At 43.7% G+C, this 23,948-nt stretch overlaps 1 protein-coding gene across 3 annotated transcripts in view; it reads right to left on the bottom strand.

Annotated features, from left to right (window-relative positions):
* LOC147438255 (SNF2 domain-containing protein CLASSY 1-like) overlaps nt 1-16,664 on the bottom strand; it is a 45,379-nt gene extending 28,715 nt beyond the window's left edge. For all 3 annotated transcript variants that reach the window (XR_015184958.1, XM_086487547.1, XM_086487546.1), the window contains exon 1: nt 16,413-16,664. The gene's annotated coding sequence lies outside the window, so the exon portion shown is untranslated. The remainder of the gene's footprint in view (nt 1-16,412) is intronic.
* Nucleotides 16,665-23,948: the final 7,284 nt, after the last annotated feature.

Genomic DNA, 23,948 nt, shown 5'->3' with positions numbered 1-23,948 from the left:
CAATAGCAACACACGAACAGAAACTTCTTAATCCCTGAACTTTAAGAGAGAGAGAGAGAGAGAGAGAGAGAGAGAGAGAGTCGACATGGCCCGGCAGAGTTCGGTGCCCAGAGGTATTGGCCCCAAAGACTGGCACCCCTTTTGGTATTTCTTTTTATATTAATCTTTGAGCAAAGTACAACTCCAACGAGTGCTCGCTCTCAAACTCTGCATCCAGATGCTCTGCAGAGTGAACCCCCTTGGGTCACTTATAAACATTACAAGGGATGCTAAAAGCAAAGCCCCAAAAGCAAGTGATCTCAAAAGCATGAAATAAAAATCAACAACGAAAAAGCGGAACTTTCCATACAGTTCTGCCAAGTCAACCTGTCAACGTGAAAAGCGGGATTTTCGTACAACCTGCCACGTTAGCAGTTGTCAATGCAAAACGCGGAAATCCGTACTGTCTACCACGTCAACATGCCGTGCAAATTCCAGAATTTTCGTACTGTCTGCTGCCAACCCGCGGGTGGTCATACCACGTCATCAGTTTGTGACGTGCTGTCACAAAGTGATGACGTGGCTAACGATAGCAAAAACCTTAAAACCTGCAAACCCTAATTTCTGCCAGAAACCCTAATTTCTGGAAACCCTAACCCTAACTACTGGCTGAAACCCTAAAACTGGCGGCAAAAATGCTACGAGCAATAGTACGGATTTCCGGATTTTTCGGCGCTTTTTCAGCCTTCCAACGACGGCAGTTTGTTGCTTTTTCTCTACACATGGGCAAGGAAGGAGAGAGAGAGAGAGAGAGAGAGAGAGAGAGAGAGAGAGAGAGAGAGAGAGAATTGATTGCTTTATTTTATAAAAACTCAAAAGAGTTTGTGTGAGATAGAGAGAGAACACTTTGCTTTTATTTTGGTAGCTTTTGGGGCTCTGCTTTTGGGCATCCCTTGTAAACTTTAAATAAGTGGTTTAGGGCTCACTCTGCAGAGCATCTGGACGCAGAGTCTGAGAGTGAAACCCTAACCGCTCTCTTGTACTTTGATCATTGATTAATACATAAAGAAATACCGAAAGGGACGCCAGTCTTTGGGGCCAATATCTCTAGGCACGGAACTCCGCCCGGGCCAGTGCAAATCTATTGTGATCTGTGAATTATTTTGAAGTGGTTATTTGGTGCTGTCGTGATTGATTCTTGACTTGGAGTGTCCAAGTCTGTTACAGTGGTATCATAGCACGGCCGATTTCTCTTCTACGGGAAATCCGATCCCCAATTTTTTTTCCCGCGACACCTACGGCTTCACGCAAGGATCAGTCAACTCCCTCTGCATCCGGAGATGCGGGCAGGGATCACAACGAAGATTCCGGCAGAGAGTATGGCCCACCTCAGCCTACTCAAGCAAAGCAAAGAGAGATGAAGCGTCGTCAATTGATCGGCGATGCAACGAAGACGATGCTCAGTTTTGCGAAGAACCCAAAGTTTGCAAAATATATGAGCGACACTTCTTTTCAGGAAGTGCATGCGCAGTAGCAGAAAACCACTACACCACCCCCAAAACCCGCTCTCAAAGAAACCTTCTGATCACAAGCAATATTCAGAGAAGGAACTAGAAGAGGTGGTTCATGCACGGATTGCTCAGCTTTTTGACGCGCAAAAGCACGGCAAAAAGCAGAAAAAAGGCACTGACTTTCCGGGTTATTTTGGTCATCAGTTGACATTTGACAAAGCAAAGAAACAGAAGAAGCGTGTTCGATTTGAAGGAGTTCCTAGTTCTTCTTCTGACAGTTCTTCTAGCTCTTCAGATTCGAGCAAAGAAGACAGAAAAGGTAAAAAGCGAAGCAAGAAACAACGCTTCGAAACGGGTAAGAAACAGACAAAGAAGTCTAAATCTCGCCCAGTTGACTGACAGTTCTACAGAGGACTCGTCTACAGACAGTTCAGACTCCAATGACGGAAAATTTTATGCGAACAAGAAGAATTTTTAATAAGCCAACCAGTATGACTTTCTGGAAGATAAAGCAAGAAAGTCCGAGAGTTTAAGGAAGGTGGACAATCGATCAAATTTGACACTTTTTCAGGATACTCAGCTGCTTCGAAGGCTTTGTCTTTTATACAGCAGTTTGACATCGCTTTCGCGGGAGGACGCTACTCAGAGCACTCCAAGATTCGGAGAGCTACCTCTTACTTTAAAGGGAATGCTCGAACTTGGTGGTCCACGCTTCTTTTAAACAAGACAGCGCCAGTTAAATGACTGAAATTTAAGAAGCTTTTCATTTCTTCTTGATTGACGCAAGAATATGAACGCGATATACGAGCTGCTTGGAACCATCTTCGGATGACCAAGAGAGATACACTGAATGCTTACTGTGAGAGATTCTGGAGCTCTTTTCTACCCGCCTCTTCATTCAAGAAGATCTCGTTCAGAGAACAGTTTGAGTGGTTCACCTTGGGTCTACCTATAGAGATCCGAGATCACTGCTCGGAACAGAAGTCGGCTTCTATTCAAGAGTTGATAAGTCATGCGAGGCGGGGCTTTGCCATTCACTCTGGCAGTCTGACCTACCCCACCGATGAGGCCATGACACAACAAGCCGAACAGACTTCTAGGAATGAAAGTAGAAAGAGAAAGAGCAACCCAGAGAAGAAGGATGCACGACCCAAGCTTACTCCTCAGGAGCGAGCTCGCTTCATCAGGGAGGGGAAGTGCTTTGGATGAGCGGAACATGGACATATCTCCGTGAAGTGCCTTAAAAAGGCACCGAAAGGACAGAATGATAAGGACGACGACAAGCCTGAGAGTTCGAGAGCAGCTGAGAAACGTGGACGAAAAGGCAGATAAAAAGCAAAACTGGTACCACATGGCGTGGGACTTGCACCGAATCAAATGAATGAAAGTACAAACTTTACCGCTTTTAGGACAAAGTGAAGGATCAGGAAGCTCTTTTGAAGGAGCCAAGGCCAACTTTTTTTCACTTGAAATTGGCGGCTCGATTTGGAATCACGCCCAATAGACTGACGCCACAGGCGGAGGTAGTTCAACTGGCACCCGGATACGAGATGTTGCCATTACACCGAACATTGGCAAACTTCGTTTGCAATGACAGGGGTGTTCAGGGCACGCGAGTGACGTTCTACTCGGAATCCCTTGGTACCACAAGAACTACGCCGTGGTTGACTACCGGGCCGAGAAAGCGACTTTGATAAATGAAGGGCTCAAAGATTGTACTTGATAAACTTCAGTTTCTTTACTCATTCTTTTGGGAGAGAATTGAACGATGGATAAACGTCGAATATGTTTTGACCTGAACAAAAGAACGCTAAGATTTTTCTTCACACTCATGCCGATTTCTTTTTAGAGGGCCTGAAGATCATACCATTGATCTGATACCTGGAAGCACACCACCGAACCGGCCACTGTCACAAAGTGATGACGTGGCGGATAGCAAAAACCCTAATTTCTGCCAAAAACCCTAAAATTCTTGCAAATCCTAATTTCTTCCAAAAACCCTAATTTCCGGAAATCGCAGCGGCTGAAAATATATATTTATTTATTTATTTTTATTTATTTATTTTTTCGGAAAAATGATGAGACGCGAAATTTTTTTTTTTTTATAAAAAAAGAGAAAAGACTCTCTAAGAGAAAGAGAGAACTGATGCTTTTTATTTTAAAAGCTTTTGGGGCTCTGCTTTTGGGCATCCCTTGTATCTTTAAATAAGTGGTGAGGGCTACACTTCTCAGGGCATCTGGACGCAGAGTCTGAGAGTGAAACCCTAACCGCTCTCTTGTACTTTGATGATTGATTAATACAAAAAGAAATACCGAAAGGGACGCCAGTCTTTGGGGCCAATATCTCTAGGCACGGAACTCCGTCGAGCCAGAGCAAATCTATTGTGATCTGTGAATTGTTTTGAAGTGGTTATTTGGTGCTGTCGCGGTTGATTCTTGACTTGGAGTGTCCAAGTCTGTTACAGTGGTATCAGAGCACGGCCAATTTCTCTTCTACGGGAAATCCGATCCCCGAATTTTTCTTTTTTCCGCGGCACCTATGGCTTCAAGCAGTGATCAGTCGACTCCCTCTGCATCTGGAGATGTGGGCATGGATCACAACGAAGACTCCGGCACGGAGTATGGCCCGCCTAGGCCTACTCAGGCGGAGCAGTAAGAGATGGAGCATCGTCAATTGATTGGTGATGCAACAAAGATGATGCTCAATTTTGCCAAGGACCCGAAGATGGAAAAATATATGAACCAGACCTCTTTGGAAGAGGTACAGATGGAGTGGCAAAGAACCACAACACCACTCCCGAAACCTGCTCTCAAGAAACCTTCTGCCTCCAAGAAATATACGGAGAAGGAACTGGAGAACGTGGTTGATGCACGGATTGCTCAGCTTTTTGACGTGCAAAAGAAAGGCAAAAAGCACAACAAAAAGCAGAGGAAAGACACTGAATTCCCGGGATATTTGGGTCGTCGGTCGACATTCGACAAGGCAAACAAACTGAAGAAGCGCGTCAAGTTTGAAGGCCTACCCAGTTCTTCTTCTTCTTCTTCTTTTTCTGACAGTTCTTCTAGCTCTTCAGACTCGAGCGAAGAAGACAGGAAAAGCAAAAAAGCGAAGCATGAAACAACGCTTCGGAAAGGGCAAGAAAAAGGCAAGGAAGTCTAAGTCTTGCCTAGTAAGTAACACTTCTACAGAGGACTCGTCTACGGACAATTCAGACTCTGACAACGAAAACTTTTATGCGAACAAGAAGAATTTTTACAAAGCCAACCAATATGACTTTCTCGAAGATAAAAGCAAGAAAGTCCGAGAGTTTAAGGGAGGTGGCCACTCGATCAAGTTTGATACTTTTTCAGGATACTCAGATGCTTCGAAGGCTTTGTCTTTTATACAGCAGTTTGACATCGCTTTCGCGGGAGGGCGGTATTCAGAGCACTCCAAGATTCGGAGAGCTGCCTCTTATTTTAAGGGGAATGCTCGCACTTGGTGGTCCACGCTTCTATTAAGCAAGACTGTGCGAGTTACATGGCTGAAATTCAAGAGGCTTTTTATTTCTTCTTGGTTGACTCAAGAGTTTGAGCGAGATATACGAGCTGCTTGGAACCATCTCCGGATGACCAAGAGCGATACAGTGAATTCTTACAGTGAAAGATTTTGGAACTCTTTTCTACCCGCCTCTTCATTCAAGAAGATCTCGTTCAGAGAACAGATTGAGCGGTTTACCTTGGGTCTACCTACAGAGATCCGAGATCACTGCTTGGAATAGAAGTCAGCTTCTATTTAGGAGTTGATGAGTCATGCAAAGCGGGGCTTTGCCATTCACTCTGGCAGTTTGACCTACCCCACAGATAAGGCCATGACACAACGAGCCGAACAAACTTTTGGGAATGAAAGTAGAAAGAAAAAGAGCAACCCAGAGAAAAAGGATGCACGACCCAAGCTTACTCCTGAGGAGAGAGCTCGCTTCATCAGAGAGGGGAAGTGCTTTGGATGCGGGGAACATGGACATATCTCCGCGAAGTGCCCTAAAAAGGCACGAAAAGAACAGAATGATAAAGACGACGACAGGCCTGAGAGTTCAAGAGCAGCTGAGGAATGTGGCAGAAAAGGCAGATAGAAAAGCAAAACTGGTACCACATGGCGTGGGACCTGTACCGAATCTAATGAATGAAAGTACAAACTTTGCCTCGTTTGGGGCAAAGTGAAGGATCAGGAAGCTCTTTTGAAGGAGCCAAGGCCAACTTCTTTTCACTTGGAATTGGCGGCTCGATTTGGAATTACGCCCGACAGACTGACGCCACAGGCGAAGGTAGTTCAATTGGCACCCGGATGGGATGTTGCCATTACACCGAGCATTGGCAAACTTTGTTTGCAATGACAGGGATGTTCAGGGCACGCGAGTAATGTTCTACTCAGGATCCCTTGGTACCACAAGAACTACGCCGTGGTTGACTACCGGGCCGAGAAAGCGACTTTGATAAATGAAGGGCTTAAAGATTGTACTTGATGAACTTCAGTTTCTTACTCATTCTTTTGGGAGAGAACTGAACGATGGATAAAGGTTGAATATGTTTTGACCTGATCTAAAGAACGCCAAGATTTTTCTCCACACTCATGCCGATTGCTTTTCAGAGGGCCTGAAGATCATACCATTGATCTGATACCTGGAAGCACGTCACCAAACCGGCCACCCTACCGTGTGAGCCGAGCACAGAATGAAGAGATTATGAACCAAGTGAAAGACCTCTTGGAAAAGGGTCTTGTCCAACCTAGTACTTCACCGTATTGCTCTCCAGTGTTGTTGGTTTTGAAGAAAGACGGATCTTGGAGAATGTGCATCGATTATAGCACTCTCAACGAAATCACCATCAAGAACAGATTTTCGATTCCTACGATCGATGATATACTCGACGGGTTACAGGGATCCTCGTGCTTTAGCAGGATTGACTTGAAGAGTGGATATCATCAGATCAAGATAGCGCCGAGAGATGTCTACAAGACAGCTTTTCGGACGACTTTTGGGTTATTTGAGTTTTTGGTGATGCCTTTTGGCTTAACCAATGCTCCTGCGACATTTAACCGGATGATGGACAGGATTTTTCGAGAGTACAGGCTATTTGTTGGCACTTTCTTTGACGACATCATTGTTTTCTCCAAGAATGAGGTAGAACACAGAGATCATCTGCTTCAAGTCTTTCAAGCATTACGAGATCACACGTTAGTGATTAATGCAAAGAAAAGTGCACTTTTTGGGACGCATTGTGTCAGCAGCAGGAGTGCAAATGGACCCGGCCAAGATAGAGACTATCCGTGATTGGCCCGATTTGAGGAATGTCCATGAAGTTAGAAGCTTCTTGGGACTGTGTTCGTACTACAGGCGGTTCATACGAAAGTTTGCAGAGGTTGCTTCCCCTTTGCATACCTTGACACAGAAAGGAGTACCTTTTTCGTGGGGACCCACAGAGGTGACTACCTTTCGGACATTGAAAGAGAAATTGACTACAGGACCAGATTTGACTTTGCGGACTTGCAGAAGTCATTTGAAGTATTTTGTGATGCTTGTGGTCGTAGTCTGGGTGCGGTCTTGATGCAAGAAGGCCATGTCATTGCTTACGAGAGCCGATTGTTCTCTAGGCCGGAGATGACAACACAGATATATGAGAAAGAGCTTTCGGCAGTGATCCATGATCTTACTCATTGGCGGCACTACCTACTCGGAGCGGATTTTACTGTCTTTACAGACCATTAGAGTTTGCGTTACTTCTTGTCACAGAAGCAGCTTTCGGAAAAGCAAATGCGGTGGGCGAACATCTTGTCACAGTTTCACTTCCAGATTGTCCATGTACAGGGACAGAAGAATGTGGTGGCAGATGCTTTGTCTCGGAAACCGTTGGTTCCGGCTATTTCCACGATACATCATAGGAGCTTCGAGGATATGGTCGATCGGTATGCCACAGATACAGATTTTGCAGATATTTTTCACACGGATACGAGATGGGGAGACAGTAGCTCGATACTTCCTTCGGGAAGGCTACTTGATGAGAAAGACTATGTTGTGCGTTACACAACCGTTGAGGGAAAAGGTTATGGACTGAATGCCACTGTCCACCTTTTACGAGTCACCGCGGCATTGCTATCACCATGAAGGGGGTAGAGAGATACTTTTTTTTGGCTGAGACTCAAAAAGGATGTGGGAGAGTTTGTGCGCAGTTGCTTAGTATGCTAGAAGGTCAATTTTGACAGGAATAAGGCACAGGGATTGTTAAAGCCTTTACCCATACCCACCCACCCTTGGAAAAGTATTGAAATGGATTTCATTTTTGATCTCCCGAGAACACAGAATGATCACGATGATTTTCCGATTACATGGCACGTCTGAGACGATTGTCTCAGACAGAGACCCCAAATTTATGAGTTTGTTTTGGAAGGCAATTTGGGAGAACATTGGCACGCGGTTGCAGTTCTCGTCATCGTTCCACTTGCAGACTGACGGGCAATCTGAGATTGCCAATTCAGTGGTTTTAGATTTATTGAAGTCTTGTATCTCGGATCAGAAGACTCAATGGGAAAAGAACTTACCTTTGGTGGAATTTGCCTACAATAACACGATACACTCTTCGACGGGGAAGACGCCATGTGAGATTGTTGAAAGTGCTGCGAAGGTTCCATCCTTCCTAAGCACGAAAGATTAGATATTTGAAGCGGATGAATATTCACAAGATTTGGATATGGCTTTTGCCAAGGTTCGCGAGACTTTGCAGGAGTCTCAAGAATGACAGAAAAAGGAAGCGGATCGCCATCGTCGCGACTTGAAATTGAAGGAGGATGATTGGGTGCCCTTACGTTTTGAGAAGGCACGCCTACGAAAGAAAAAGGGAAAGGAGAGGCTTTTTTTCCAAAGCTTAGTATGCGATACTATGGACCTTTCCAGATCACTGACAAGATAAATGATGTCTCCTTCCGATTGAAACTGCTAGATACTTGGAGGATTCACAATGCATTGCATGTGAGTCTCTTGAACCCTATTAAGGGTGATGTGCCTAATGATGGGGAGCCTGATGAGCAACTCGAAGTGGAAGAAAACAAGGAGATCCTTGTTCTTGAACAGATTTTGGCACATACGGATACGAAGAAAGGTAAAGTCCAAAGGCGGTTCTTGGTTAAATTCAAGAACTTTCCTGCATTTGATGCGAAGTGGATGGAGGAGGAGGACCTAGGAGATACTCCTCGGATTGTGAAACTTTACCTCGATGCTTTGGTTTAGCATAGTCTACTCCAAACAGAACCCAGAATTCAGCTTGGCCGGAGATCTGGTGCAGTGGGATGCACAAGAGGGGAGTTACTCCACTCCTTTGTCAACAGATGCCTCGATTTTGATACTAAAGTCACTGATGTCTCTTTGAGCTTCAGGGATACTGATAGCTGACAGTATTCTGCTAGATGACTTTATGAAATGGAATTCCTAATAATGATACTGATTTGTTCTTGACTTTTTGTGAGTGCAGGAACTGATAGCCGAAATGACTGCAGCATTTTGGTCTGATTGATCTCGAATAGACATGGTTGCAATAGGGGTTAGTCAATCGGACATCGATGAGGTCCCGATTGGACCTAGATGTGATTGCTAGCTACATTGCCGATAAATCATGGTCTAAGATCCGAATGAATGTTGAATGTCATGTGATGTCCTGTGATGTCTGGTGATGTCCTGTGATGTCGTGTGATGTGACTTTCGATTTTGTACATGTCCTAGATGTGTGTTTCTAGTACGGAGGTACTAACAGTCAGTGTCTGCTAAGACGGTTTATGGCTTTTGTCGGTTTTGCAGGCGCAATCGCGGTCATTACATGCTTTCAAGAGGGAGGTATGTCACAAAGTGATGACGTGCCCGACAGCAGAAACCCTAATTTTTGCTAGAAACCCTAAAATTCCTACAAACCCTAATTTCTGCCAAAAACCCTAATTTTCGAAAATCGCGGAGGCTGAAAATATATATATATATATATATATATAATTTTTTTTCGGAAAAATGATGAGCGACGCGAATTTTTTTTTTTATATATAAAAAAAGAGAAAAGACTCTCTAAGAGAGAGAGAGAACTGATGCTTTTTATTTTAAAAGCTTTTGGGGCTCTGCTTTTGGGCATTCCCTTGTATCTTTAAATAAGTGGTGAGGGCTTCACTTCTCAGGGCATCTGGACGTAGAGTCTGAGAGTGAAACCCTAACCGCTCTCTTGTACTTTGATGATTGATTAATACAAAAAGAAATACCTAAAGGGGCGCCAGTCTTTGGGGCCAATATCTCTAGGCCCGGAACTCCGCCGAGCCAGTGCAAATCTCTTGTGATGTGAATTTTTTTGAAGTGGTTATTTGGTGCTGTCGCGGTTGATTCTTGACTTGGAGTGTCCAAGTCTGTTATTACAACCACCTTACCGTGTGAGCCGAGCACTGAATGAAGAGATTATGAACCAAGTGAAAGACCTCTTGGAAAAGGGTCTTGTCCAGCCTAGTACTTCACCGTATTGCTCTCCAATGTTATTGGTTTTGAAGAAAGACAGATCTTGGAGAATGTGCATCGATTTTAGAGCTCTCAACAAAATCACCATCAAGGACAGATTTCCGATTCCTAGGATCGATGATATACTCGACAAATTACAAGGATCCTTGTGCTTTAGCAGGATTGATCTGAAGAGTGGATATCATCATATCAGAATCGCGTGGGGAGACGTCTACAAGACAACTTTCCGAACAACTTTTGAGTTATTTGAGTTTTTGGTGATGCCTTTTGGCTTAACCAATGCTCCTGCAACATTTAACCGGATAATGGACAGGATTTTTCGAGAGTACAGGCTATTTGTTGGCACTTTCTTTGACGACATCATTGTTTTCTCCAAGAATGAGGCAAAACACAGAGATCATCTGCTTCAGGTCTTTCAGGCATTACGAGATCACAAGTTAGTGATTAATGCAAAGAAAAGTGAATTTTTCCTACCAAAGATACACTTTTTGAGACACATTGTCTCAGCAGCAAGAGTGCAAATGGATCCGGCCAAGATAGAAACTATACGTGATTGGCCTGATTTGAAGAATGTCCATGAAGTTGGAAGCTTCTTGGGACTGTGTTCGTACTACAGGCGGTTCATTCAAAAGTTTGCACAGGTTGCTTCCCCTTTGCATATCTTGACACAGAAAGGAGTCTCTTTCTCGTGGGGATCCATAGAGGCGACCGTCTTTCAGACATTGAAAGAGAAATTGACTACGGGACCAGTTTTGACTTTGCTGGACCTGCAAAAATCATTTGAAGTATATTGTGATGCTTGTGGTCGTAGTCTGGGTGCGGGTGCGGTCTTAATGCAAGAAGGCCATGTCATTGCTTACGAGAGCCGATTGTTCTCAAGGCCAGAGATGACAGCACAAATTTATGAGAAAGAGCTATTGGCGGTTATCCATGCTCTTACTCAGTGGTAGCATTACCTACTCGGAGCGGATTTTATTGTCTTTACAAACCATCAGAGTTTGCGTTACTGCTTGTCGTAGAAGCAGCTTTCGAAAAAAGCAGATGCGGTGGACAAACCTCTTGTCACAGTTTCACTTCCAGAGTGTCCATGTGCAGGGACAAAAGAATGTGGTGGCAGACGCTTTGTCTCGGAAGCCGTTGGTTCTGGCTATTTCCGCGATACATCATAGGAGCTTCGAGGGTATGGTCGATCAGTATGCCACATATACAGATTTTGCAAATATTTTCACACGGATACGGGACGGGGAGACAGTAGCAGGATACTCCATTCGGGAAGACTACTTGATGAGAAAAACAATGTTGTGCGTTACACAACCGTTGAGGGAAAAGGTTATGACTGAATGCCACTGTCCACCTTTTATGGGTCACCGCAGCATTGCTACCACCATGAAAGGAGTAGAGAGATACTTCTTTTGGCCGAGACTCAAAAAGGATGTGGAAGAGTTTGTGCGCAGTTGCTTAGTATGCCAAAAGGTCAAGTTTGACAGGCATAAGACACACGGATTGTTACAACCTTTACCCATACCCACCCGCCCCTGGGAAAGTATTGCAATGGTCATTTTTTATCTCCCGAGAACACAAAGCAAACAAGCTCATTTCATTCCAGTGAAGAAAACAATCAAGCCGGATCACTTAGCGAGACTGTTTGTGGCCCAGATCTTCAAATTACATGGCATGCCTGAGACGATTGTCTCCGACAGAGACCCCAGATTTACGAGTTTGTTTTGGAAGGCTTTGGGAGAACATTGGCATGCGGTTACAGTTCTCATCATCGTTCCACCCGCAGACTGATGGGCAATCTGAGATTGCGAATTCAGTGGTTCTAGATTTATTGAAGTCTTACATCTCATATCAGAAGACTCAATGGGAAAAGTACCTACCTTTGGTGGAATTTGCCTACAATAACATGATACACTCTTCGACAGGGAAGGCGCCATTTGAGATTGTTGAAGGTGCTGCGAAGGTTCCACCCTTCCTAAGCACGAAAGATAAGATTTTTGAAGCGGATGAATATACGCCAGACTTAGAACGGCTTTTACCAAGGTTCGCGAGACTTTGCAGAAGTCTCAAGGACGAGAGAAAAAGGCAGCGGATCTCCATCGGTCTCGACTTGAAATTGAAGGAGGATGATTGGGTGCTCTTACGTTTTGAGAAGGCACGCCTCAGAAAGAAAAAAAAAAGGAGAGGCTTTTTCCAAAGCTTAGTATGCGATACTGCGGACCTTTCCAAATCACTGAAAAGATAAATGATGCCTCCTTCCGAATGAAACTGCCAGATACTTAGAGGATTCACAATGCATTTCATGTGAGTCTCTTGAAACCTTTTAAAGGTGATGTGCCTGATGATGGGGAGCTTGATGAGCAACCCGAAGTGAAAGAAAACGATGAGATCCTTGTTCCTGAACAGATTTTGGTACATAAGGATACAAAGAATAAAGGTAAAGTCCGAAGGCGGTTCTTGGTTAAGTTCAAGAACTATCCTGCATTGGATGCGAAGTGGATGGAGGAGGAGGACCTAGCACATACTCCTCAGATTGTGAAACTTTACCTCGATGCTTTTGCTTTAGCATAGTCTATTCCAAACGGAACCCAGAATTCAGCTTGGCCAGAGATCTAGTGTAATGGGATGCACAAGAGAGGAGTCACTCCGCTCCTTTGTCAACAGATCCCTTGATTTTGATACTAAAGTCACTGAGCTTCAAGGATACTGAGAGCTGACAGTATTCTGCTGGATGACGTTATGAAATGGAATTCCTGATTATGATACTGATTTGTTCTTGACTTCTTTTAAGTGCAAGAACTGATAGACTAAATGACTGCAGCATTTTGGTCTAATTGATCTCGAATAGACATGGTCGCAATAGGGGTTAGTCAACCGGACATCGATGAGGTCCCGATTGGATCTAGATGCGATTGCTAGCTACATTGCCCAAAAATCATGATCTAAAATCCGAATGAATATTGAATGTCATGTGATGTTCTGTGATGTCTAGTGATGTCCTGTGATGTCATGTGATGTGACTGTCGATTGGTACATGTGCTAGATGTGTGTTCCTAGTACGTAGGTACTAACAGTCAGTGTCTGCTAAGACAGTTTATGACCTTTGTCTATTTTGCAGGCGTAATCGAGGGTGATTACAATGCTTTCAAGAGGGGGGTATGTTACAAAGTGATGACGTGCCTATCGAGAGCAGAAACCCTAAAACCTGCAAACCCTAATTTTTGCCAAAAACCCTAATCTACAAAAACCCTAATTTTTGGAAACCCTAACCCTAACTGCTGGCTGAAACCCTAAAACTGGCGGCAAAAATGCCACGTGGCAGCAGTATGGATTTCCAAATTTTTCAACGCTTTTTCAACCTTCCAGCGACGGCAGTTTGTTGCTTTTTCTCTACGCATGGACAAGGAGAGAGAGAGAGAGAATTGATTGCTTTATTTTACAAAACTCAGAAGAGTTTGTGTGAGATAGAGAGAGAACACTTTGCTTTTATTTTGGAAGCTTTTGGGGCTCTGCTTTTGGGCATCCCTTGTAAACTTTAAATAAGAGGTTTAGGGCTCACTCTGCAGAGCATCTGGACGCAGAGTCTGAGAGTGAAACCCTAACCGCTCTCTTGTACATTGATCATTGATTAATACATAAAGAAATACCGAAAGGGACGCCAGTCTTTGGGGCCAATATCTCTAGGCACGGAACTCCGCCTGCGGACCAGTGCAAATCTATTGTGATCTGTGAATTGTTTTGAAGTGGTTATTTGGTGCTGTCGTGATTGATTCTTGACTTGGAGTGTCCAAGTCTGTTACACGTACCCCACTTGTACAAAGATGACATGACATCACAAGACATTACATGACAAATCACAAAAAAATTCATTCCAAATCTCAGACCATGACTGCCAACAACGTATTTAGTAACCGCATCTAGATCCATCCCGGACCTCACTGATGCCGGATTAACTAATCCTTATTGCGATCATGTCTATAGAGATTTATGAGACCGAAATGCTGCAGTCATTTCGTCTTTCAATTCCTGCACTCAAACAAGTCAGATGAAAGAGTACAGATCATTCATGTTCAATTTTGGGAATTCTATTGCATGAAGTTATACAGCAGAATATTGTCAGCCTATCAATATCTCTGAAACCCAAAGGGGACATGAGTGACCTTATTCAATCGAGGTAATCTGTTGACAACATAGTTACCAAGGAACGGGATTCTAGGGCTATGGAACGCCGGAACAACGTTCCGGGGACTCGAAACGGCTGGCCATTCCAAACAACCTGGCCAAACCCGAACGAGGCAACCGGAGCAACTCGAAACGCCCAGAACGGTTGGGCAGTAATAAAAAATGACCAAAATTTGGGGACAGAATTTTCAGCTCCCCATCATAAAATGCACCCCCTCCCTTACCTTCACAAGTAACAATGCACAAGGTTTCCATTATGTATCTACTATCTCAAGCTCCCTCTCTCGAGTCTCAAGCTCCCTCTCTCAAGTCTTTCTCTCGGAGTCTCTCAAGATCTCTTCCTACCTCTCCCTCTTCCTACCGGTCTTTCTCTCTCAAGCTCTTAAGGAGTCAAGCCTACATGAAACACATTTGCCATTGAAGATTCGAGAATCTCTCGAGTTGTCTCAACTTTTAAGTCTACGAGGCTCGAGGCTCAAGCTCTCTTCTTCTCCGTCTCCCCCTCTTTCTCACATAATCCATGGCCTCATACTACTTGTATTTAGACAAATAGAGCTAAAAATTGCGTTATTTGGATGTTTTTTATGCCTTCCGTTCCGCGCCGTTCCCGTTCCGGACCCCTCGGACGTTCCCCCGTTCCGCGGGGAACAAGTCACCGTTCCCGTTCCGCGTTCTAGGTAACTATGGTTGACAAAGGAGAGGAGTGACTCCCCTCTTAGGCAAACCCGCTGCACCAGATTCAACATGCTGAGTCCGGGTTCTATCGGAGTAGACGATGCTAAACCGAATGCTTCAAGGTAAAGTTCCAAAATCTGAGGAGTATCTGCTAGGTCCTCCTACTCCATCCACTTCGCATCTAATGCGGATGGTTCTTGAATTTAACCAAGAACCGTCGAATCAGCTCTAGACAGGGGACCTCCAAAACTTCAACAAGTGCATCCTACTATTCACACAACACAAGCAATCCATTTTGAGTCCCAATGATCATTAGGTGCTACGTTTTCTTGTATCCCTCATCTCGTGTCCCGTTTTCAAGTTGTTTTCTTGGTTAGCAATCATTTTGTGGCTTACACATTTCAGTTTTAAAAGCGAGGTGGCTAATTGCACTTAACTCAACACGATCCACAACACAGCGCACGCGAACAGGCATCATAATAATAAATCGATATTATGCTACCTCCATAGAGGCAATATAGCCTCATTTCCAGGCCTGAAAGCCAACAGTACACGGACAATAAGCCTACCATAAAGGACTCATGTCCTACACCACTAACCCACACCAATATAGATGTGGGTAAAGCTACCTAGGATTTATGCCCAAGTGTGATGATGGTACAAGATAGCTAACAAAGGATCCCATCAATTCATAGGTTCCTCTCAAAAATGTTGCTTATTCACATTGAGCTGGCCACTACTATATGCATGCATTCAAATATTTGAGAATGTAAGAAGAGTAAAGGTTCAAAAGTGAAAAACTTTCCTGTAGATCCTCGGACTCCTAAAGAGGGTAAAAAGTGCAGTCAAGGGAACAAAATGGACTAAACAGGAGATGATGATCGATAAAAATGTAGACCATACAAACTTCAAACCATCAACCAGCAAGCGGCAATGGAGTATGCAAAAGCAACCCTGAGCTGTCGAGGCAGAGCATTGTAACACCAGTTGAAGCAAGACATTGAATCTACAATCTTGAAAGAACAAGAAGTAGCACACTCCATCAACTCTACGATACAGATGGATCCGTGCTAACCTCTAACAAGACAGGTACCCCAGGAGTGAAGAAGCCATCAAGGAAACCAATTCAAACTAATTACCATTGCCAGTAGAGTAGAATATAAACAGACAACTTTAAATTATCCTGCAAGGCATCGCTAGACTACAATCCACTTGTTACAGGTGGTGTAATTGGCCAAAACAGCTCCTATGCACTGCAATAGAGTCCTGTCAATGGAATTTAAATGAAGTGCGGCAGCTATTCAGTTGGGAATACACATCCAACAACAAGGGGCAACACTAAGTATCCCATAATAGCAACACCACCAGAAATTGCTCTCTCTCTCTCTCTCTCTCTCTCTCTCTCTCTCTCTCTCCACACCACACACACACATCGCATAACACCAGATTAACATTCATTTCCCATGTGCGAAGCAAAGGCGGGTTTTGGCGTTTTCCAGTTGAGGCTGGCGCAAAGTGTCATGAAAAACTCGATCCAAGAAGGAAAACATACCTGAAGGGCCACGGTGATGGAAGCTAGAGAGGAGGGCTGGCTGGATGAACCTCTGTGTGTGTGTGTGTGTGTGTGTGTGCGCGCGCGCGTGCGGGCGCGCGCGTTTGTGTTCGCCAGGGCGCGATCAGCCTGCTCATGAAAGAGAAGAGGAGGAGGAGGAGGAGGTGTGTCGTGAGTTGACGAGTGAAAGGAAGGCTGGCATCTGCCCCATAATCGGGGGAGTCGAGTCCAAGCTCCATCGACCCAATTACGCGATCTTCTTATTAAAACTCGTACTTAACGGCACTGTTCATCCGTGCATGTAAATATAGTAGCTCAGACTGTACAAGCATGTGTCGGAGGAATTGTGTGTGGCAAGAATCTACGGTTAACAATGTATTTTATTTACCTACTAGTAGGGTAAGTGTACCAGTAAAAAGCCGGGCCCCTCTTTAGAGCCAGTCGTACCCCAATAAATAATGCAATAGCTGCGCCAGAAGTAGAACAGTGCAGTTTGAGTTCTTGGTAGCGGACTGTCGACGTGCTCTTTTGTGGTTGGTCCATGAGGGGGTTCGATCCTTGCTGGAGCCTTTGGCTCTAAATACCCCCATGGAAGGTCCCTTATCAGAGCGCACTTTTGTTACACAGGAAAACAAAGATGCCTATGCCGCTTTTGCTACAAGCCATTGCCGACGATGACACCTTTTGCTACAGATGCCCCAACTCACTGGCTATCAGCCGAGCCCATGGCCAATCAAAATGGACCAACAAATCGTGCGCAATTGCCCCTCCAATTTCGTCGTCTCTAAATGGGGACTTCTACCCTACAACCGACGGCTTTGTCGCCTCTCTCTCTCTCTCTCTCTCTCTCTCTCTCTCTCTCTCTCTCTCTCTACGTCACTGTGCTCCCGGAGCTGCAGGCCACACCCATCGCTTGAAGGAGGTTCGACGCGTGGCATTGGAGAGGGGGGGGGGGGGGGGGGAGACCCGGAATTCCCTCCCCCTTTATCCTTAGTATAGATGCATATTCTCCCCTTACATACATACACGTGTCTTTGTATTTTCCGCCGGTTGCCTTGAAGAAATCCGATAAAATTTCACAAAGTTTTAGTGTAAAAACCAATAAATCTTTGAATTTTGTCGCAAGAACTTGGAGAGAGTTTGTTTAGAAAATAAAAGTTTTTGGCAATCCTACTCGATACGACAAGAATCTACTCATCCATTTATTAAACCATAGTGTATTTTACTCTACTCACATATGGAAGTATGTGAATATACTTGTATACGATTCGTATGTCTCTTTTCATGCATGTACATGCATATGGAACATATTGGGTTGTCACAATGTTGTCAAGCTCCCTTTTGCTTGGCTACTTGCTAAGGTACCCCCAAACACATCGGGTAATCGTAAGATAAGCTTTTATTTGTTTGATGCGATAGAAATTCTCTTACACACAGATGTGAAATTGCACCTTTTTTTGGTGCACTAACTTGAGGTGAAGGGGGGTATCCCTAAAAAGTTACCCCCTCCTCTTGTGGGCCCCTCCTAAAGAACATATCTCCAACGATTCCTAATGTCGCTAGTTTGCAAGTATTCCTACGATTGATGCCTAGATCTACCTTGTAAACATATATACATTTCACTTTTATACACACACCTTACTTCACAGAGACATGTGTGTGTGTGTGTGCGCGCACGCGCGTGCGCACGTGCATTCATGGCATCCTTACCGTCCATGCAAGTATGGTAAAGGATTCATCCCATCCACCAACACAACATTAAGTCCATGTTTGCATACAAACATTAGTATGCTTTCTTCACGTACCGGAGTTGTGAGTACATGTATGCAAATTCATATGCTCTTGCAAACACTGAGACCAATTGTTTCCAATGTTATTGACCAACTTGAAACTGTGCGACTTGCGATACGCAATTGTCCCTATTGATAACCAAATGTAGCGTACATGATCACTGCCTCTAGTAAACAAATTCGGTACCATAACACGACAGAAGAATGACTTATGTTTAGCATGTTAGGTCACGAGAGATACATGTGGGTAATGAAATTCTCACTCCCAAATCACATGAATAGTTTGCATGTATGGAGAGGTAGCCATAGCGTTCCATTGATGTTAGAGCTCAACTTTCACTGAGAGTGATTGAATTTGCCTCGAAAATAATTATGCTAAAATCATTGATGTGAAATATGAGCTCTCTTCAACTCGAGAACCCTATGTACATTAAGAATCTTTGATCACGCAAGTAAGATTACATGATGGTACTATAGATTTTGAGACAGGGTGGCTCCTTATCTCAATAAATAAAATAAGACTTTTTGGCTTCTTGGTTCAAGAGAGTAGAATTATGAAAATTTTCACTCGTGCCAGTCATCATGGAAGGAGCAATCATAAAACCATTGTTTATATATATCTCTAAGGAGTTAGTTTCCAAGAATGTTGTTGGTTAGCCAACCCATTAGAGGTGTTTCACACTTTAAGGGAAGTCGAGTTCCATGAGTGTGGGATCACACTCTTTTCTGCTCATTGATGTGTATGTGTGTGCACGTGCACGTGCGCGCGCACAGATGCACATTAACCACACATGTTAATGTGTGATGTTATGCATGAGCCTTGGCTCAAATAGGGCAACATTGTAAAGGGTGTAGGAGGCATTGTTTGGGAAAGGTTTGCATTAGTGCAGCCTGGAGCCAAATGCAAAACTAGTTTAGCATGTTTCAAACCTTGATAAAAGGAAGAAAAGTCACTAAAGCAATTCAAGAAAATAGTTTGAACATCTTGCACTTTTGTGGAACTCTATATAATACTTCTTGAGTGCATCTTCACAAGGAGGGTGTAGGAGACACTCTTTGGGCAAGGTTTGCATTATTGCAGCCTAGAGCCATAATGCAAAAGTAGTTTAGCATGTTTCAAACCTTCATAAAAGGAAGAAAAGTCGGTTAAAAATTTCAAGAAAATGGTTCAAAATTCTCGCAATTTTGTGACACTCTATATAATACTTCTTGAGTGCATCTTCACAAGGAGGAAGTCTAGCTACTTGGGAAATTTTTATTTCTCTTTATGTTGATAGTAGCACGTGTCCTTATGTGTGTGCTCATGCTTCCATTAGGGAAGAGAATCACATCTTTCTCCAAACCCATTGTGAACCCACCCAAGTATCTCTCATTGATTGAGAACCCTAGTCATCAATCACAAGAGACCATTACCTCTGTCTCTCATGGACTAAGGCAGGTGAAAGAGTTCTCTACCAACAATGCCTAGATATGTATACAATGTGTAGTAGAGTCATAGAGCTCTAAGTTGTTTAAATATTTGCTTTAATAACCCTCTTTTTGGCATGCTCCAAGGGCAAGGTCATAGTATTAGTTTCCTTTTTTGGGAGCAGGGGCAAGATCGCGATTTATAGCCTATGGATGCCCTTGTGATCGCTCAGATGCGACTCTTTCGAGGTGTTCTATGATTGACGGAGTCCATGCAGATGATGATAGAGTGCTCCCCCCCCCCCCCCCCCCCCCCCCTATTGCGGTGGTAAGATTTGTACCTGGTCTTGCATAGCTTCTATTTGCTAGGGTGGCTCCCTTACCAACCAGGTGATGAGTGGTATTGGGTATGGGCTCCTTGTAAAAGCCCAAAATTTGTGTGATGTTTTATGAACTTTTTGTGAGCTGATTGTATCTCATGGCATAGGGGCTGCATCAGAGTGTAATGTGATTTTTTGGTTAATTAATCCATAGCTCACAATTTGTGAGCATTGCTAAAAAAAGCGAGAGTATATAGATGTGTGTCCTTCCAATTTGTGTAGAAAAAAGGGGAGCTTGGTTGGCCTTCAAAAGGACAAGCAGAGTCATCCTTCATGTTTGGATTCAGGCCAACTGGTCGAGCGCCCATTACTAACCCATCTGTAACTAACCTTATTCAGTTTATGGTCAATAGAATAAGGGATTGAGTGAGGGGATAATCCTCACTTTAGCTCCACCATATCGAGACCATATGGTTGTCTCTCTCTCTCCCTTGCACACATGCACTTATGCACTGCTCCCGCTCCCTCTCCACAAGTGGTATCAGAACAAGGTTGGTGAAGATGCTCAACTTCCCCGATGTGTGCAGCCTCTCAAGGAAGTGCTAAGGTTGCTTAAGAGATTAGGATTGAGGCTATGTGTGTGGATATTGACAGTTGACAATCACTGTATATAGGTGATCTTAGTGCAGCTAAGGTTGAAGCAGGTGAACCACTCACTATGTGCAGATACTGATAGTCGACAATCATTGCATACATGTGAGCTAAGCTTGAAGCGGGTGAACCACTCACTGTGTGCGGATATTGATAGTCGACAATCATTGCATACATGTGAGCTAAGCTTGAAGCGGGTGAACCATTCAAGCGGAATAATAGAGACATTGGAGAGAGAACTTGGCACCATCCAGTGGTGCGCTTAAGTGACAAGCAGAAAGAGAGAAAGTTTAGTGTTGGTTGTTTTTTAATTCATGCCAAGGTTTAATACACCAAAATTAAAGCAGTGTTGGAAGCCTCCTACAATAGTGTTGGCAAACCATCAAGATTTGTAGCACTGGGGACAACAACTGTGAGGGTGAAAAGCTGAAGCAAAGAAGCTTGAGAAGGGTGTGACTATGCATGCCACACACATGCGTGCACATCATGGCTATAGATTGAGATTGCTTGCGGCTTGGCCGATAGACATTGATGGAGGTGTGTTCCATGATACACACACACACACACACACACACACTTCTCTTCGACATCAACATCCATCGCATGCTCACCATCGATGGCCTTATATGGCTTACATTCAACACTCACAATTAGAAATGTGAAGTTATGTATGCATAATGGCACCAAATTTATGCTTCAAGGTGTCAGACATGTGCCAAAATTGACTAAGAGCTTAGTGTCAGTCAATCAGCTTGATGATTTTGGCTATAGTACAGTTTTTGGCAATGGTTCTCGGGTGATTTGCAAGGGAAATTTGGTCATATTGAAGGGCCAAAATTCTAGCTTATTGTACCCTTTGTATGTCTCTTCTATGAAAGTGTAACATTTAATGGCCTAATAACTTGTGTGTAGCGGAAATTAGCATGAACATAGTGGGCATTTCATTAGAATAGATTCCTAATGAGAATTACAAGAGTGCTTGGGTGGAGAGAGCAACAAAAAGCATAACACCTAGTTAGATAGCATCAACAATACTTTCAAAAGAGAGAGAAATTAAGCTATTGACAACAGTTGAGGACCGGATTTGCATGGAGCCCGTCCCCCCTCCAAAAGGCTTTTGTATTATGGTTTCTCCCATCAAGAGAGACATTGTACAATACAATTCTTTGTGTTCCTTCAAGACTAGCTAGTGCAATGAAGATGAAAGCTTCATGCACTAAGCAAAACACTTAACAAACACAACTTTAATTATCCCCGTTCTCAGACCCAAGACCTCACACACCTTCGAAGATGGTGAGAGCTAGCAGGGTATGAGAGTAGATTGAGAGGAAGAAGGAGTATCTTACGAGAAAGATGTACATCTCCTCACATAATCACTCATATTAGCATAGATTTAGCTTAGTAATTAGCTTGGTAGAGGAGATGAGCATGCATTGAAGCTTGGCTCTTGGTTGGATTTGCATCCACATGCCAAGAGAGTGTCGATGTAGGCTTCTATCTCACAAGCTTGGAGTAGGTGATGAGCTCTCCATTAAAGCTTGGGAAGAGATAGTCTTCTCTTTCTTCACACATGAGATTGTGTGAGTGTGTGTGTGTGTGATAATGCCTTGCAAAAATCAGCCCCCCCTCTCTCTTGGGCGAGCCCTCTTGCTAAATGCTCTTGCTCTCACCCCATTGGACCTCCCCAGGGCTAGCCTATCACCATTAAGCAGCATAAGTGATAGCCTTTTGACATGTGTCCCCCTTTCCCCTTTTGTGAGAGCTTTAGGTTAATTAATAATTCAATTAAACTCTCATTGGACCCCTTTGCCTCCTGGCCAATAGGAATCAGGCAAGCCATTGGGCTCCTGAATGCTCATTGGACCCCTTGGGAGATTGCCCAATAGTCTTCTAGGAGACTTAATTCTCATTGGTTCTTTTATTAAGTGTTTTTAAATTAATTAAACTAGATTTACTCTAGCCTAATTCTCATTGGTCCACCTCCAAGGCTATCCAATAGGAATTGGGCACACCTTGTGGGCATCTGGGCTAGGGAGCTGACATGTGTCCCTAATTCCCTTTGTGTAAAGGGAGCCCGCGTGTATGTGTGTGACTTTCTCTCTCATCCCCTAGAAGAAGGGCTCGCCCCCTCCCATGTAGGGATTGCCAAGACTTTTTTGGTACACACAAAGCATCCAATTTCCCCTAGGTTTGACCTTTGGACACAACCTTTGAATTTTGGAACCTTAGCATTTTGGAAGTCTTAATGGGCTGAACCTTAGGGTCTTTTTATCCCATTGTTGCACATGGCTCTTTTGCAGATGGCCCCCCCTTTGGATCCCTATTTTCCCTCCTTTGGATCCCTATTGTGGCCGGTCTGCTAGCTTAACCAATATTCTAGCTTTTTCTCCCCTGGCACTTCCCCACATTAAATGATCAGTTTAATATGAGAAAATCATTTAGGAGAATTAGATATTGATTATTATGACAGAAAGAAAATTCAATTTATGTTGCCAAGATTCCTTCTACTGAGTTGTGGCATACCCAGCTTGGTCATATGCGTCAAAAAGGAATGAAACAACTTCAATGTTTGGCCTACTTACTTGTCCTAAATGGTTTTGATTTTAGCTTGTGTGAGCATTGCATTAATGGCAAATAGACTAGGGTTACCTACCACCATTCATAGAAAGTTAGGGAATCCTCTCGACTTGGTACATAGTGATCTATGTGGGCCTATGCCGGATCAATCTATAGGGGGGGCGTTATATTTTCTAACATTCATAGACGAATCTACTTGGAAGGTGTGGGCTTACCTATTGAAGAGGAAAGATGAAGTTTTTCTATGTTCCAAAAATTCCTTGCAATGGTAGAGAACTAGTCATGCAAGAAGCCGAAGGCTTTGCGCAATGACAATGGGGAAGAGTACGTCTCCACTGTGCTCAAGAAATTTTGTACCAAGAGAGGCATTGAATGAAAATTTATTGCACCGTACACACTTCCTCAAAATGGCATTGTTAAGCGTATGAATAAGACAATGCAAAAGAGAGTCACAGCCATGTTATGTATGGTGGACTTACCTCCAGAGTTTTGGGGAGAGGCTAGTTTATGAGTCCAAGTTAATTGATCTTGGAACCTAATTCGCTTGAGTGATAATTTGGCCAACACACTCTCACTTGTGTGCACGATGTTTCTCTTTCACCCATCCTAGCTAGCACGATCCCATTCCCATCAAGTGGTATCAGAGCACCATGGTTTGCTAGCTAGGTTTTGTTGTTACACTTTTGTGTGTTAGTGGTTAGCATCTCTATTAGAGTTTTAATCATTGTTACGATCCATTGGCTTCCTAACTATTTGCATCTCTCACTAATTAAGTCATAATCTATCTATGT

Source organism: Adiantum capillus-veneris, chromosome 17, assembly GCF_014529385.1.
Source record: "Adiantum capillus-veneris isolate H3 chromosome 17, ASM1452938v2, whole genome shotgun sequence".
Taxonomy (NCBI): domain Eukaryota; kingdom Viridiplantae; phylum Streptophyta; class Polypodiopsida; order Polypodiales; family Pteridaceae; genus Adiantum; species Adiantum capillus-veneris.
The sequence above is the reverse complement of the archived record's forward strand: the minus strand, read 5'-3'. Positions and strand labels throughout refer to the sequence as shown.